The 13677-nt window shown below is 38.9% G+C and overlaps 1 protein-coding gene across 9 annotated transcripts in view; it reads left to right on the forward strand.

Annotated features, from left to right (window-relative positions):
- The window catches only part of SULF1 (sulfatase 1), a gene marked incomplete at its 3' end in the record, with an annotated part of 152554 nt that overhangs the window by 29850 nt on the left and 109027 nt on the right, over window positions 1–13677 (forward strand). For 8 of the 9 annotated variants that reach the window (XM_081069959.1, XM_081069954.1, XM_081069960.1 and 5 more), the window contains one exon: window positions 2388–2482. Of the gene's footprint in view, window positions 1–2206; window positions 2249–2387; window positions 2483–13677 lie in introns of those variants that run through there. The other variant, XM_081069956.1, reaches the window with a different exon arrangement.

Consider the following 13677-nt stretch of genomic DNA (forward strand, 5'->3'; position numbering starts at 1 on the left):
TTGACTTTCATTATTACCTACTAAACTGTTACTGAAATAGGTACCCCCTAAAAAAAAATCTAGGTATTAATTACTTGAGTTATATTTCTATAACTATAAATCTACAATGGTATCATGATGTTTGTTTTATGGAAAATCCAAAATCAATTGCTAATTAAATATAAACAAAACCAGAAACCCATAATACTCCATTTAATAATATTAATTTTATTTGCTAAATAATGCTGTTTTGCTGAAAGTAACGAATACATTTGTTTTAGCCAAGTGTTCTTTAATGAAATTATACCCAAAAAAATTTTAGTACAAAAATTTCTATTGCACGTTTAGTGCTATGCCTGCTTATAATGAATTGTCACAAGTTGATGTAAAAGAGGAAAGGATCCAGGCCATCATCTGCTGGGGTCAAGATAATGGCGCTGAGAACTGATGGCTCCATCATCCTGTCACCTTACTTTATTCTGGCAAACAAAACCATACAGCACAGCAGGAAGTATTTGACTCTTACAAGTATATACCTATCAAGCAGTTACTTAGGCTGCCTCTGTTCTTTCATCAATAGCCTATCGCAATTAAATTATTATATTGTTCTCCCATCCATTATCATGTTAATGATGACAAATCAAAGTCTCTGTTTATAAAATTTATGAAAACTCTGATCTCATTCCATGAAAATGTCTTTTTTTTTTTTTAAGTGTGTTTTTCCAGGACCCATCAGCTCCAAGTCAAGTAGTTGTTTCAATCTAGTTGAGGGCGCAGCTCACAGTGGCCCATGTGGGGATTGAGCTGTTAAAAGCACCACACTCTAACCAACTGAGCTAACCAGCCACCCCTTGAAAATGTCTTTTGATTGCAAATTACCACTGCAAGGAAAGTTATACATTTATTACTGGCTAAAAAGAAAAATCAACCCAAGTAATAATGATTGCCATTGTTTAGTTTGCATGTAATCCTCACATTGACCCTGTGAGGGAAGTATTATTTTTAATCTCCAGTTTTCAGAGGAGGTGACTGAGGCACAGAGAAACTCAGTAACTTGTTCAAGGTCACATAGCCAATGAATGCTGTGGCCTGGAATTCAGGCATCTACATTCAGGCATCTAAATAAACATTTGTATATCCTGGGACATATTTTAAAAGTGGACATCTGCACGATGCTTATAATAATTTGTAATGTTATCAGAGACATGGAAATAGAGAAAATAAAAGTTCTCCTAGAGCTCATCAATTCCCCAGAGAGGAGCACAGGGTTGTGATCAAAGGGCCACGTGGGTTGGGTGTGCCAGATTACAGAGGGTGGCGTAAACGGGTGGAGCTGTTGGGAATGGAAAGAGATGTGATAAGGGTGGTGTGGGAGGAAGAATCCTGCAGCAACAGGCCAGCTCCAGGAGGCCCTGCTGCGGCAATCTCCCAGTAAGAGTGAAGCTTCTAGAACAGAGGGAAAGACCTGGGACTGCCCACCTTTGCCCTGAATCATCAGGGCCATTTCAGAGCAAGAAATTCCAGGTATATTGTGTTGAGGGAAATAATCTCCACCCATTACCTCTGAGGTTCCCATCTGTGTACACCAACATACAGTTGTGTTCATCAGTGAAGAGGTAAAAAGGCTCCACATGAAATGCTTACTATTTACATGGGCAAGAGAAATATTTTTCAAATGTAAAGGAAAGTTTGAGTTGTTAGTGTTTGTCATTTTCCTACTGTTATATCTTGTATTTCCTTATAAAATACATCTTATATTTCCTCTTCTGTATTATATATCATATCCACATTTATATATAACATATATATGTTAAAATGTTATTCATGGCAGCAAGATTGCTTCATTAAATACTTAATGCATTAAAATAGGTGTTTCCTCTTATTCAAAGTATCTAAATTGATTTTAGTCACTTACATTTTTCCATTATCACAAGTGCAGAATAGAAACAAATTTAACTATTTGTAAATGCTTGTTTTGTTACTCATCAAATAATACTTGCAGCAACTTTAGATTATTTTATGATTCAGCACACTTTCCTTTAAAATAGATCTCCATAACCTAAAATGAGACATCACTCAACTTTTAAACTTGAAACACTTTGTAAACTTTTGAAAAGTAACTCTTCTTCATTGGTTTTATGAAATCCAGGCAAAGAATAATATGCAATGAATCTAATGAAAAGTCTTTCCCTTGAAGAGAGAGTCAAATGGAAACTTCTACAAAAGGACTGAATTACCCACAATGCTTCAAGGTCTCTTGAGAATGATTGTAAGAAAATCAGTCTAGACGAAATTTAAGGAATATTATTCCTAATGATGTCACCCTTTGAAATTATGAAAGGGCAACATCTGAAAGATAAATCACTGATAAAACGCAACTGATGGCAGTTTGCTTTCCTCCATGGCAGGTGCCAACGGCCACCCACCATCATCTGAAGAAGGTGAATTTGGCAAATGACATGCAGGTTCTCCAAGACAGTGTAACTGCAGAAAATCTTCAAAGGTACTCATATCAAGTATTTATCTCTTGATGAATTGAACCAAGGCACTCATTAAAACTGAGCACTCCACGTCACTTGAAGAGGGGAACATTTCACGGATGGGGAATTGTAAGAAATGGAGGTGTTGATAGTTTTTCCTGTTTTCTCATCCTTCTTGGCTCAGAGCTAAAGGAGGCCTTCAATGGGCAGAGCCATTTCATGAAATTAGTCTTCAGGAATGGCAAAAGAACCATCTGAAAAATGGGCATTCAGAGAATCATATAACTTTTCTATCATGTCATGAGCTGTTCAGGAAGCTCAGGGACATTAAAGGGATGGTGAAGGGCAGGCCAGCTATGCCTAGTCATCCACAGTGTAAGGAGTGGAAGCTGCACAGATGTCACTTGTCTTGTTCACAGCTTGCCTTCACAGTTTCTTGCCTTGGCCATGTAAATATTAGTGCCAAGAGAGTTGTGGAGCTGGGGAGATTTATGGAGACCCGCTTTAGTAATACAACCCTGGTTGCAGAAGTCTTAGGGCAGTTGTTTCATATGAGTTGATACTCCCATGAGTCTTTTCTCAAATGTCAACATTGAAAGTTGTTTCCGTCCACCCCCAACCGAAACGAATGCTGTGGAAACTGTTGGGTTCCCCTTGATTTCAAAGTGCTTCTCTTTAAAATCTTAGCCCTTTGCTTCATTGCATTCTAAGCCTTGTGTTGGCCCATGTTGGCTTGGAAAAAGTCCTCTAATCACCAAAAAGTTCATGAACTTCACACAATAAAACAACAAAATCTTCAAACAAGTCTGGCCTGAATTTCAGGTTTTTCTTGTGAGGATTTATCCAACTTCTTTTTCTAATACTTACGGAATTAAAAATTTTATCTTCATACTACAAATGACAAGGGAAGATGGGAAGTGGCTAGAAGTATGTGGGAGACTGGGGTTAGTTCCTTGACCTGAAATCATGATCACTGGCAGTTTTTCCATAATTCTCAGACTTTGTCTGTAGGTGGTCTGGGGTGTCACCAGTAATGTGTTGGGTACTGGTTATCCACAAGCTCAATCAACAGTGAGAGAAGACAAGGTGAAGTTTAGGTCTCCTTACTTCAAAATTCTAAACAGGAGAGGAAAATATTCCAAAACAGAAACTAAAAAAGATACCTGTTTAGGAATAAGTTCAATAAACAATAGAACTGTGACTTCTGAAGAGTTCTTCATCTTCAGGATTCAGTTTTCCAAACCGTTCCTTTGTGAACCTCTAACCCAATGCATCATTTTTCTTTTTTTTTTTTTCTGTAGTAAAGAAAGAGGTTGGCTTACAGTATTATGCCATTCAAAATTAACTATAGAAGAGACTGGAAAACCTTAATACTGGAGCTCTCCCTCCATCTTCCCAAGAGGTCACTGAAGACCTGATTTTACAAAGCCATCTGTCTTAGTTTCTTTCCCATGTGGAGAGGTCACTTTTTCTGGGATGCCATGTTGTTTATTTTCTGGCCAATGTTCTTCCATTTCACACTTTTTTCCCCTTTATTTGGTAAATTCACCAGTTTAAGCATTATATACTTTTCATTTCCCAGCATACCCTCATTATGAGAAAATAGAAATGTGTTTACACATTGGATTGAGTTGGAATCACTTTCTCAAATTTAACACACATGACATTTATTTCTTAAAAATCTGTGAGGCCCCTATGAGAGCAGGCTCCAGTCTGCTTTTTCTGTCTTTGCACTGGAAAATTCAGAGTCTAACCAGCTGCCAGCTTCAGAGATCTCTGCCACTCTTTACCTATCATTCCAGCTGGATTAATAGATAGCGGAGTCACTTCCACCACCACATTCGTGTTTATAGACGCACAATCTTCCCTTCCAGTGAATTTTGTAGAAAGAAATTGGTCCTTTCTGTGCATTCTCAGATGGTCAGGTTTATAAAATAAGGACCATTTTAATGGGCCTTAGGATTTCAAAATGCTGCCCTGTGCATTTTTGATTGCCTCTTTGCTGCTGTCATCTGGGCATAAAGTTCTTTCATTTGATATTTTTCCAGTTTGAAAAACTGCTTACCTGCAGTTCACGGAACGGGGCCTCACCTCCAAAATACGTAACGCAAAAAGCAGAACGAGATGTTATAACTACATTTCCGGAGCTGCCTAAATATCTTCTGACTATTCAGTTACCAGAAGATTCTCCCTTTTTCCAAGGAGAGATAGGTTGTATTCACATATAATAAGACACCAAAAGGACAATTAAATTTCACAGTGTGGGGGCGACGTTGAGGGTTCTTGTCAAAAATGTTCACACCTGCAAACAGACTGCTATTTTTTTTTGTGGAGCCTAGTTTGCAGCTTGAAATACACCTGCCAAAATCTGAATGGCTGCTATTGTACCTTCTGGACTCAAACACTGCCCTGTCAGACAAGGTTTGGTGTACACAGATGGGCTAACTTAGAACAGCGACTATACTGTTTGTAAGGAAATTAAGACCTTCTCTGGTCCATGTTGATGCCTATTTGGGATGGAAAATTATATCATAAGCCTGCCTTAGTTTATTTTTTATTTATTTTACCTTATTTTTTTATATTACTTTATTTAAGTTATCCTCAATATATTAATTTCAATTTAAGTGGTCTTTTAAAAAAAAGTCCATAGACTATAATAGTAAACTACAGCTTGTCAAGGAATCAGTTTCAGATGTGGACCCCAAAAATGCTAAAATGATCCTTGTCTTGGTATCCAATGAGCATTTACAGTTCAGTACAGAATAAAAAGAGCTGGAGGTGCTCTTTTTGGTGACTGGAGGTGCAAAGAAGCAGACTCTTTGTGATCAGTCTTACTCTTCACATTTTATCTCACAGAGTCCTAATGTTAGTTAAAATAATGTATTTGTCATACAAACAATATAATAGCTGCATAGTATGATTTTTTTTTGAGTTACACACACACACACACACACACACACACACACACACTTAACCCAAGCCCATAAGTCTTTTCTATATGACTATATGCTATGTGGAATCATAGAAAATTGCTGTTATTTGGCTATTTTTGACCTACAAAAGCAACAGTTTCAAATAGTACTACCTCATATTTTACATCATTGGAAGCGTTGGGACTGTACAGTTTTATTCTGACTATTCTCATGTAATTTTATAACAAAATAGTTGACGATTTCTTCATTGTCTACATGTTCATAGTTTAAATTTGCATATGGATGCAGGATATATAATTTGATGTGGGACATATAAGTTGGTTTTGCTTTTTTCCTGTAAAAGATAACACTCAAAACACACACACACTACACACACACACACACACACAATCAGCACCTTCCTGCACAGCCATTCTACCGGGTTGCACTCTGATGCCAGTTTTTAAACAAGTGTCTTCTCCTGCATCATCCTTTCCTCCCTCTGCATCCGAATACTTTCACATGTGAGCCTGAATACAAATCTAAGTGATAGAGCAAGCCGTAGTGTGCACAAGCGTACACATCTGTGTGCATGGATGGACATAGTTAAATGTATCTGTTTAAACAATGCATCCGCAGAGCCAACCAGTTTGTGTTGAAAGAAAACCCCAAGCTCCAATGGAATGAGAAGCATTGTGCTCGTCAGGCTGTGCTGCCGTTAGCTGTCTTGTCTCCGTTCCCATCTGACGGAGACCTGTCCCAGCAGATGGCTCTCTCAGTATGCTTTGGCTGCCCACAGAATAGCGCTTTGTCTAATACGGTGAGGAAGCAAACTCCTGGGATGTTGAAGGACCAGAGGAAAACCCTTTGCTCTTGCCATAGTAATATATTCAGGCAGGAAGTGAAGAGGAAAATAGCTATTCTCCTGGAGATGAGGGGTGGGGAGTGGGAAGGAGGGAACAAGCAGTTTTAATGATGATGAGGATGGGGGTTGGGGAACCAGGACAGTGAAGGTCAAGAAAAGAGAATGGGATGATGTCATTCTTTACGGAGACAGTCTCTGAAATGAAATCAGGTCACACACAATGCCCTTGTTCTATGCCCAGAACCATAAGTGTTACAAGAGATTACTTTGTAGTAATGCTTTTTAGGAAGGGTCTAAGGGCTCTGTCCGCATCAACACCCCCCCCCCAAGACATCGTTAGGACAGACATGAGGGGCACAGTCATTCCATCCAGTGCTGAGATGTCCTACACCAGGTTCCTGACATTTGTTTAAGATCACTAAGCCACAAATTCAGGATAGAAAAAGTGTCCAGATTCTTACAACACAGTGAATTTCAAGAAGCAGAATGCATAACTCAGTATCAGGCCAGATGTTTTCAATTCGTGCCCATTTTTGCAGGATAATTTCGAATGGCAATCTGACGTTCAGATGGAATATATTTCTCAGTAGAAAGTTGGCACTTCCTGAAAAAAAATACTGCCTTGTACTACGTTAGAGTTCTTTTTTAGGACTGATTAATTCTGCTCGCATAGAAAGCATTTGATCTGTGTTGATACTGTGTTCCTGGGGCCTCTGGGGGCAGACATATTCAATTTTAGGTTCCTTCTCGCAATGGTGTCCTAATTTCACCTCATTCATCTACTTAGATTTCACAAGAGGGCATGCATCACAATTACAAATGAAGGTTCGCTTTTTCTAAGAAATCATCCCTGGAATAATTAGGTGTGAGGGTCAAATCCTGTTATTAAGATTCAGTTGTTATTGCATTAATAGGGCTTAAGACAAGTAAGCCATTGACTGAAGCTTTTTTAGGGATAGTTTTGCTGTGTGAGTATTTATCATAGAACTGGAACACTGTGGGCTTTTTACATTGGCATCTGCAGTTTAGAGAATTTGCAAAACGCAATGTTCAATTTTGGTAAACCACTGGTCTTCAGGTACACATGCGTATGTCCTCCTCTCCTGTAGACTACACAAACATGTACAAATAAAATTGGATTACAGTGGGATTTCATATGTGTTTTATGATTTTGCTCTAATTACTAGGGGATTTTGTGTGGTAATCTAGGGTGAAGGGGAAATGGTGACATGTATATGACAAATGTGTTGAAAGCTGCTGTGGCTTGTGGCTATCAAAATGGAAAGAGGCACATTTTGAAGGAGCCTTTTTTGGGGGGCAGATTCTAACATGGACTTCAATGATTTCTGCCTGCCTTATTTTTAAATGAAAGGTCATTAGGCTATTGGGCCTTTGAGATAGAATAATTATTTTAAAATGTTTTAAAAAGTAACCAAAATATTTCCAAACCAACGGTCAGCACCATTAGAAGTCCCCAAGTTTTCAAGACAGTGTTTAACTGTCTGTTTCTTTCCTAGACTTTAAAGAAATCTAAGTCCACCCTCCATAGCCAGTTGATAATAGATAGCATCCAACATGCAGGTGTTACTTTAAGCAAATCCATTATTTACGAAGCAAGTAAATCAAGCATGGCTTCTTATAATGGGTTTCACCATAAAATTAATTTCAAAATTATTTGCTCTTCCAGTTTTACCAAGAAAGACTTGATACATTGTTTTGCATTAAAATGTATTTGGTTATTACCTAAAGTAAGAATGTCCCAGATTAAAGCCATCCTTCCTATTCATAGGATGGTGCCCAGCAAGACCGAGTGGCCTGGGAGAAGGACTAGCAGCCATTCAGAGCAGATACAGCCCGTGATGTAAGGGATATATAGATGTTTTAGAGTATCTCTCTGGATAACAACTATGCCATAACATAACTAGTCACAAAATTCTGCCCAAACAACACTGCACTGAGGGTTGCTTTCAATTTTAGGCATTTTGTTTATTGCGTAACTTTCCACAAAATTAAAATAATACTTGTCCCACTTCCCTCCCTGGGCTGTTGTAAATTTAAAATAAAGAATGTAAAATACATTTGGACCGAGCAGACGTGTGGAGCCACTCAAACACAACCTATTGCTCTCGTTGTAATATTAAAAGGCTAAGGTATTGCACGGTGATCATTAGTTCCCATCAGACTGCTGTTCCCAGCACCTTATTTCTCCTTCATTATTTTTTTAGTTTTATATCTCTGCCGGTAAACTAATCCCAATGTGTATTTTTGATTGGCAAAAATTCAAAACTGTTTTGCGAAGGAAGGCTTCAGAATCACTTGGAGTAGAACTATGTGTTCAGTGCATTTTAAAGAAAAGCTTCAAAATGAAATTTCTTTCCTGGATGACGCGTTAAATATGAAAGTGAAAAGAATAGCATGCACTGTATTATAACTTCTAGTTGTTGGAATTCAGCTAAGGAATGAGTCCAAAGAATCTTTATGATTAGACAAAAGATGTGTACGAGGAACTCCCTGGAGATGGGTGCTATTGCTTTTAATATCTTGTTGATTGTCTCCTGGCAGGCACTAAAATGGACTGATCTATTGCCATCATCTGCATCCCCTAGACAGTGGCCAGAGGAAAAAAAAATTGAAATCACTCTGATCACTGTCAGTGCCTGTCACAAAACTGCCTTTCTCTTAGGGAAATCTTCAATTTTCTGGTTGCTTTTTCTACCCTCAAGCATCAACTTATAGAGGAATTTCTTTAAATGTCATCTACAGTATCAACTTAGTGGTTTGCAAGTGCTGAGATGTCCCTTCTGGGTAAAAGGAGAGGAATGTAATTTACATTTCTCATTTGGAAGTCCACCTTCATTTGAAGAACTTTCTCTCTGGTTATGGAAATATTAAGACAGTTTGTATAGTATGACATGTATACGTGTTATATGTATGAATAAGTGTTCTAGTGACAACCAATTCCTAAATGACGGACAATAATTCTGACTGCCAAAACATTGATTGTTTTTTTTGTTTGTTTTTTTTTTGCCCTCTGACTCATGTAAGACCAACCATCTACCTGGCAATAATTAAGCTGAACCATTGGCTTACGTGGGTGTCTGAGAACGTACTCGGTGATGTACATTAGGGTTGATATAAAAAGAGCCTTCCTACCTTAGGGAGACTTTGGGAGAAGTTCAAGTGCTATCACCAGCAAAGGTGATCTTTTCTAGTGGCCTTTAAAGAAATATAAGTCCATTATCCATATCCATTATGGTGAATCCCATTGTAAGAAGCCACGCCTGATTCACTTGCTTTGTAAATAATGGATTTGCTTTAAGTAACACCTGCATTTCAGATGCTGTTGTCAACTGCCTATGGACTTAGATTTCTTTAAAGGCTACTAGAAAAGATCCGTTTTGCTGATGATAGCACTTGACCTTCTCCCGAAGGTGACCAGAATTTGATTATTTTTTTACAGCTATCACTATTTAAATGATGATATAATTTCAAAGCTCTAGGATGACAACCATAAAGAACCATGCTTTCCTATTTGTGCCATTATTAAGATTCCCTTCTTGAAAGGAGAGAAAAAATAATCTTAGAGAATGATGAATAGAAGTCTCATGAAGAGAGGTTTCATGTGTATTTTGGAGATTTTTCACAAAATGGAGAAAACTCATTCTGCTTGTATTTGATAGTTCTTAAAAAGACACTTTATATATAATTGCATATCAAATGTTGCCACTGGATTTTAAAATAATAAACTTGAGGTTTGGTTTTTCCACTTTTCTGTCTCTGTTGTGACATCAGTGTGGCAAGACCTGGCAAATACTTGCTACACTGAAGACAGAGTAGAAAAAGTGCCTTATGAGTGAGTGTTGTACGCCCCATCGTCTCCCCTTAACATCTCCCAAGTGAAAATTAAAGGTGATCATTAGCATGGCACTGAATAAAAAACAGTGCAGTAGCTGCCCTTTGAGTAAAGAGTCAAGTGCAAACTTTTATAAGGCCCTCCAAGGACCGTCAGTATGACAGGAGAAATATGGTACTGTGAAAAGAGAATGGAGATGCTTGTGGAATTGGGCAAGCTGTGTAGCCTTTGAGTCTCAGGTTGCCTTTTGACAAAATGTGGGTAACTGCAGTTAGCTCATAGTGTTGTTGGGAGGGACTCAACAAGAAGGTGTGTACAAAACACTAAGCCCAGGGCCACGCAGATGACATGTATCTGAGAAGCACTCATTTCTGTCCCCATCTTATCTTAGTACACAGCACCCCTCCTCCTCCTTCCCTTCTTGTGACTTAGCCCTTTCCAACTTCCCAGCCCATCCCTGCTGGGACCCCTGTGCCCCTACACTCTGCTCCAGGCTGCTCGTGCTCCCTCACATGCACCCTTCATGGACCAAGCCCTGTCATTTACATAGGACCCGAATGCCCTTTCTTCCAGGTTCTAGCAAAAGCTCAAATGCCATACATAACCTTTGGGAACTATCCCTTGATTCTCTCACAGCCAGAATTTGATCATTTCTTCTTTTGCACTCCTGTGGCCTTTATACTTTAATTACGGCTCATATTTAGTTAAGTCTCATTTGTACCCTGCTGGCATTTACATGTCTGTGCCTCCCATTCAATTGTGTGCTTTTTGAGTCAGGAGTATCATCTTTTCGTTTCTTACTGCTTTTAGCAGAGTACTTTGCTAGTTCCGTGCACAATAAATGCTTCTTTTTAATTTAAAAAACAAGATTGGGACTTCTGGTTTAAAAATACTGAGCTTTGTGACTTGCCAAAAGGAGGCATCCATGCTTTGGTTGAGGCCAGTTTCTTGGTGGTATATGTGAAAAATCACTTATACATTGTTTTTCTTCTACTTGCTTCAGTATTTGAATATTTAGAAGGTCCTGTGCAGATAAACTCAGGATTAAATATCGAGCAGGAGCCTGTAGCCTGGCATTTCTCTTGTAGAGTTTAGTGAAAGGTGGCAGGTGCATATAGAGCTGTTATGAAAGGCAGGGACCCCATGGACTAATGAATGAATGAGCCCCCAAATCTCATTGCTATACATCAGTGTCTCTTAAAAGTAGCTTGTTACAAGGGATCACTCTGAAAGACCATAATCCTTTGCACATAGAAACACTCCAGAGGCAATTGCAAGTCTAATGGTATAACTGCTCATGACTGAGAAACACGAAGATGGAGGCAGAAGAAAAGCCACATTGGTGGTCGGCTGCCTAAAATGAGGTGATTTTATGTGCACAAAGCACGCCGGGTCTAGTTGAGCCCTCCTCTTAGAGCTTGACCTTTCTGAGATCTCCACTGAATGCCTCACAAGTGTTCAATGAGTTCTTTTCAATATGGCTGGTCAGAACTTGAATATCTCCCAGCCATGGGTAGTGCAATGTGTTCATCTTACAGCCCCCTGGTAGGTGTCCTTTGCCAACATTTGTGGAATTTCACCCCCCACGTCTGTAGCTTAGTGTTCAGCCAACAACTCAAGAGGATCCCAAACAGATTTCTGGAGCTCTTTCTCTTCGTTGCCGTCTCCTCTTATAACCTACCCCACAAATTCCACCCCATGTCCCCTAGTTGCACTCTCTCCTCAGCTCTGCTTGGGTTCCCTTCTCTGTGCCATATTCCAGAAAGGGTCTCACTGAGACCCTCATCATGTCCCTTTTCTCCAGGATCACAACCTCTTGTCCCATATGTGAGATAGTTGCTTCACAGACTTTATTTTCTGACTGTTCATAGCAAGAAGTCTAGGGTAGTATCAGTGAGTCCATCTTGACTGGGACAAGAGTCCCACCACATTTGTATTCAAATTTTGTTTCTGTCTCTTTTTTCCCCACTAGTTAGTAAGACCTTTCAGTGCAGTGACAAGATCTCATTTAACTCCATATTCCCAGTGCCTAACATAGAGTCTAGCATGTAACAGGCATAATAAATATTGTTGAACAAAAGAATGAATGACTTGTTAAACTGACCCATAATATTTAGGATATCTACATTTAGTTGAGACATTGATGTAAATATCTAAGTGCTTCTGTAACATGTACTTTTTTAAGCAACAGAGAAAAATCTGTTAAACAACTGAATTCATATAAGCTAGAGATCAATGATAGGGTAGACTAGTTCCGTGTTAAGCTTGGTTATCATTCTTTATAACTGTAACATGCCAGTATCCAGAAACAGAGGTCACATGTTTTCAGGTACCTATGAATAGGACAGTAATGACAAGTTATTCTGGAATTAAAAGTAGTGGTGGCTGTTTTTAATATTTAGTCCATGAAGTTGGCAGATGCAGTATCTACCTTGGGATTTCTGCTTCTAAGCACATACCAGGATTATACATTTTCAGGCAATAGTTTTATTTACCTTAGTTTGTTGAAGGGACTCTAATGACTTTTTGTTTACATAGCAAAATGCATTGAATTGGTCTTTCAAAAGTCTATATAGTTTTCATCCTATGAACAATAAGTAGACTTCCAATGGTCAAATTGCTATAAACAGTACCAATCAGGTGGGGAAGAAGTCCTGCGTTTTCATGTTAAAGATTTCGCTCTGAAATCTTTTTCCTTTTTCTTTTTTTTAAAAAGATTTTATTGGGGAAGGGGAACAGGACTTTATTGGGGAACAGTGTGTACTTCCAGGACTTTTTTCCAAGTCAAGTTGTTGTCCTTTCAATCTTAGTTGTGGAGGGTGGCGTTCAGCTTCAAGTTGTTGTCCTTTCAGTCTTAGTTGTGGAGGGCGCAGCTCAGCTCCAGGTCCAGTTGCCATTGCTAGTTGCAGGGGGCAGAGCGCACCATCCCTTGCGGGAGTCGAACCGACAACCTTGTGGTTGAGAGGACACGCTCCAACCAACTGAGCCATCCGGGAGCTCAGGGGCAGCTCAGCTCAAGGTGCCATGTTCAATCTTAGTTGCAGGGGGCGCAGCCCACCATCCCTTGTGGGACTCGAGGAATTGAACTGGCAACCTTGTGGTTGAGAGCCCACTGGCCCATGTGGAAATCGAACTGGCAGCCTTCGGAGTTAGGAGCATCGAGCTCTAACCGCCTGTGCCACTGGGCCGGCCCTGGAATCTTAATACAACACCTGTATATAAGAAATATTTGTATCTGAAAGAATATAGGGTTTATGGAAGTCTCTTAACAATCTATGATGCTTGAATAAATAAATAAATAAATAAATAAATAAATAAATAAATAAATAAATAGTGTATATACACATGTATATAAAATAAAGAAAGCTACAAAATAAAATATATATGATGCTTTAAATCTCTGGATACGGGTACATTTCCCATAATTAGAATATTTTAAATACCTAATTATTTAAAGAGTTCTTAAAATTCAGAAGTATTCCAGTTCTATACACACACGCACGCACACAATCACACATGTATATGCACATACAAATCACAATACTGATAAATTATTCTTAGTCCATAGGTCAATTCAGGGTTTACACA

The sequence above is a fragment of the Rhinolophus hipposideros genome (genome assembly GCF_964194185.1).
Source record: "Rhinolophus hipposideros genome assembly, chromosome: 13".
In the NCBI taxonomy this organism is placed as follows: Eukaryota; Metazoa; Chordata; class Mammalia; order Chiroptera; family Rhinolophidae; genus Rhinolophus; species Rhinolophus hipposideros.